The sequence below is a fragment of the Mchenga conophoros genome, linkage group LG2 (genome assembly GCF_057382185.1).
Source record: "Mchenga conophoros isolate Kocher_MC1m ecotype Shallow Benthic linkage group LG2, M_conophoros_male_GT1.1, whole genome shotgun sequence".
NCBI classification, from domain to species: Eukaryota; Metazoa; Chordata; class Actinopteri; order Cichliformes; family Cichlidae; genus Mchenga; species Mchenga conophoros.
In genome coordinates this window covers 20,225,736-20,230,223 of record NC_140527.1, presented here as the reverse complement: position 1 = coordinate 20,230,223, position 4,488 = coordinate 20,225,736, and the positions used below count along the sequence as shown (strand labels likewise).

The 4,488-nt window shown below is 40.0% G+C and overlaps 1 long non-coding RNA gene across 2 annotated transcripts; it reads right to left on the bottom strand.

Moving 5' to 3' along the window:
• Positions 1-1,543: 1,543 nt before the first annotated feature.
• On the bottom strand, positions 1,544-4,264 carry LOC146581858 (uncharacterized). 2 transcript variants are annotated; one of them, XR_014888662.1, is made up of 5 exons: positions 4,057-4,264; positions 2,909-3,159; positions 2,576-2,741; positions 2,360-2,455; positions 1,544-1,908 (listed from the first exon to the last, which is right to left on the bottom strand). It is a non-coding gene; the product is annotated as an uncharacterized LOC146581858 (long non-coding RNA). The 2 variants fall into 2 exon arrangements; XR_014888661.1 differs by lacking the exon at positions 4,057-4,264 and having other exon boundaries at positions 2,909-3,496.
• Positions 4,265-4,488: the final 224 nt, after the last annotated feature.

The window sequence follows — 4,488 nt, the reverse complement described above, 5'->3', positions numbered from 1 at the left end:
GCAGCTCGCGTTGACATCCGCCACACAAAACACAGCCCCTGAATGAACAGTCACGTTGTCTGGAAAAGACACAGAGTCCTCACTCACCACAGCCGGTAAATTAGAAGTCCGAACGTCCGGCTGTGGGGTGGCGCGTCGGCGGCGCGATCGGCGTTTCCTCCCCGCAGATGGCTCCGACGGGCCGGGCAAGATCACATCCGGCGAGTCGGGCAGCGAGGCAGGAGTGGCTGAGAGAAGGTGAGGTGTGTGCTGGAGAAAAGCCTGCATGGTCGGAGGAAGCGATTTTAGAAGCCATGGCAGGCCGGAAAAGAACCGTTGTAGCCGGCTTTCGACGGTGCGGCGAAGCTCCTCTGGAGGGTTTTCAAGCCACAGCCCGAGGAGAATCTCCACGTTATATGTAACGTCGTCCTGGAGCTCCTCGGACGGATTTACTGCTGCTGGGTCCATGGTGGCTGGTTCGTACTGTCACGGATTGCCGGGGCAAGCCGTGTGGAATGTAGGAAGGACCCAAAAGGCAGCAGCTCTGGTGCAGGTGAGTGTTTATTAACAGGGGTGGGTAAGTACAAACAGCGGTGGCGACAAAACATGAAACTGGAAACCTAAACTGGGTAAACTAATAAGACAAACCAGAACGAGGATGCAGGGAGGTCCGGAGAAATACATATGGGAAGACGCAGGGAGACCAAGGGGAAACAACACAGACGAACCAGCAATTACTAAGACAGAAAATACAACTTAAATACATTCAGAGAACACAGGGAGATTACACACAGGTGGGAAACACAGCTGGGAGTGATTAACATAACGAGACTAGGGAGGCAAACTGAAAACACTCACATAAGACGCAGACCTTCACAATAAAACAGGAACACACGGGCAGAACAGAGTAAACACTAAACAAAGGAAGAACAGAACCAAAATCGAAGAGAAAACACAAAATGCTGGGTCAAAAGGACCCAGGATCATGACATTTTTATTAAAAAACAAACAAAAGGAAAATAAAATCCTTCATTATTAGGTGGGAAAACCGAATGAAAGTAATAGTATAGTATAGTGCAGCTAATACACTGAAATATAATTGGTAACCTTTTTAATATGCCAATACTGCGGTTATGCAAAATGCACATTTGTAGAGTGCAATCACAGTCTCAACAACAAAGCAATAAAACTTTAAATAGAAAAATACTTCTTTAGAGACATAAACAAAGTGTTATAAACCTCTTTAGCGCCTTATGTCAGTTATGAGTAGTTCAGGAGGAACGTTCCTTAAGTCAAGATCCCACCTAAAAGCCAGAAATGTAGTGAGATTGTCCTTCATTTTCTCTATAGATTTACAGTTATCTGACTAAAAACACAATCAAAATCAACTAAAACACAAGTGATGATGGGGGAAAAAAATTAATAAATAAAATAAAATCACCCCTTTTACTTTGGATGTGGCTTTTAGATAATGAAGTATGAAACAGAGTCTGCAAAGATTTCTTTATTCTATTCTCTCTTTTTATAAAAAAATTATCCAGACTTGGAAACATGATAAACTGAATTACTTGCTTTAACAGGCACTTGAGGGCTGTGTAGGAATCCTGGACATTATTCTGCTGCCAAAAGATCATTTTTAAGACTCAGCACTTTGGGCTTCAACTTCCCACCCTCCAGACCCATCAAAACTTTCTGAATAAAGTCAAAAATGTTGGCCAAACATTTTGGGTAGCTTAGGTGCAGGATGTCGGTCAGTCCAAATATTACTAGAAATGCATCAGCCAGGGTGGTGAAAACAATGATCATGTTACCCTCGACCAAAACTGCAGTCTTCTCAGGGCAGAAGAATGTTGCATCGCTGGAATTGGCTCTGATCAGGAGGAGTCCAAGTGGCACTTCACTAATATCTGGTCTATCAGAATGCATCATCTACAGAAAACAAAATTACTACATGTTAGTGCATTCCTATTTCTCTTAGTTTCATCTATACAAGTCACATTTCTGGATTATTACTAGCTCAGAAATCAATTGTTTGAACAACAAAAAAGCCACAACACACCAAAGATTTGAGAAAACAAACTGACAAAAATAGTACTTTTAGTAAAGCAAAGTCATACCTCTTCGTAGCAATAACAACAGAAAGTCAATAGGAGTTATATATTTTTTTCATTTGTACAGTGATGTATGGTTGGGCTAGGAACATTATGGAAGGTCTACACACGTTAAAAACATGTAGTGTTTCCATTATGTGACATGGACACTGTTGTAGACAGATCCAAGCATGGAGATGCTTCTCAAACTCTCAAAGTGTCATAATGTTTTGAGAAATCTAAACAAGGATGCTACTAAGATATTGTTCACAACTTTGTCCAAAACTTACATCCCATGTTTTGATGAAGGTAGAGGTGTCTTCGTACAAATAGGCAGAGAGGGCATGAAGCACACCAGCACTTTGGGCATGGATATCAGCTTGTTCCTACATCACAAGAAAATTTTTATTTAAAATTATTGGCTAACCTAGTCAAGAATGGTAATTAAAATTGAAAAATTGATCAAATTAATTAAAGCTCAAAAAACAAGACAAAAACCCACTAACCTGGAGATTATAGCTTCCGAAGAGCTGAGACAGGACATCAGACACGTTCCCTGTGCAAACAGCTTTCTTTCTGAATAAGCTCTGGAGCCGGGGAGCATGTTGGTCCAACAGCATAAAAGTGGTTCTTCAGGTGGACGTTTGTAATCCTGTGGAATTCTGCACAGATCTGAACACACAGGATACATTTGTGTTTACAAGTTTCAATTAGTCTATAAATCTTTGCAAAATACATCAAAATCCTTACACTCCAAAGGCATAATTTGTTCAGACAGGCCAGATAACAGGAGTTGATATAAAATACATCTTGTTAGAGCCATCTATATACATTCTTACCTGGGACTGGGATTTCAGAGTAGGCCAGCAATCCAGGATCTGACCTACTGGTAGGTCATCATTGATGATCTCTTTGCATTGCAAGGCCAAAGTTGTGTGCATCAGCTTTGTAATCAGGATTCTTTTCACTTTTCTCGACTTCATCTACAATCTGTAGTCTTAGCTGGTCAAGGTAAACAGCATCTTCACCCCTGAAAATTTACTTCTGCCCTGGCATGGACATAACAGTAAAACACAGAAGACAAGACAGACTACACAGAGAACAGAAAAGACACACAACCAAGGAGACACAGATGAAACATAACCAGCCCAGAACTCAACTAAACCTTAACTAATAATAACAACAATACAAGAACTTCACCTCATTTCAATATAACATAAAGCAAAAATACAAAATAAACTCAAAATGCTGGGTCACAGACCCAGCCCCTGACAGAAAAAAAACAAACTAAGTCTTTCACTAATGAACACTGGGCATCAGAATAAAATAAAACGAAAAAATAACTGTTTGGTAAATATATTATTGATGGATTCACCCTTAAGCTAACCTAAAATAGACCAGGCACAACAATTTTACAGTTCAGAAGATTCTACATTTCAACTTAGTATACATAACTATTTGCAATGTAGACCAAGTTCTACCACGTAATTATGTAATGATTAATCACTGCTTTTGTAAGTATGTCCTGTGCCTACAATTTTGCTGCCCCAGTTTTAATATGTACAACTCCAGAGAACTAAACGTAAGTTTCAAGTTCCACCAGTTAGCAAATGGGCTAGCCAATATCAATATCCACGTATGCGCCAAGTGTGAAGCAGCGCAGCAGTGCATATTGATTCAACAATTTAACCACAAGGCAGTTTATAATCTGCAAATCCAGAAATGCCTTCTAAAGACTTCTTTTAAAATAGTAAGAGATTAGAAAAGTTATAAACACATTATTAGTCCCAGCCTCTGCTCGGACTAATGTATTATACTAAATATGAGCTTATTAGCATAATTCATGCAAAACACTTTGGGGCCAAGCCGACATGGATAAAACGACGCATGCATGTAATTCTTAAATGCCTGCTAGAGTTGTACATTTATGACGATAAAAACCCATATTACAACGGAGAACTATAGTTTCAGAAAAAATAAAACTTACCACAAAAGCGCTCCTGAAGATGCTGCAAAGGCGGTAAATGCAGCTAGCCAAGTGCAGAGCGTTAGCTGTTCCAGTTCAAAAGTCCGTAACATACCATAGCATGCCCTCCTTTATCCAGCGTCAAAGGCAATGCCGCAAAAAACCCTTGACAAATGTTTTTATTTCTGTTTGGATATTAACGTTCCACAAGTTTATTTCGGAGTAATGAGCGGGCATTCGCACTCGAAGCGAGGAATCCAAGATGGTTGCCAGCACTTCATAAAGAAACAGGTGGCGCACGTAGGTACGTACGTAGGCACGTAAGTGACGTCAGTGTTAAAACTCAAATTATTTGAGGGCAATGCCAGAAACTAATCAATATATTCAAGTACTGATAACTTGAAAAAACAAACTTGTTCAATCTACTCAAAAAAATAAAGGTGTATGAACTTA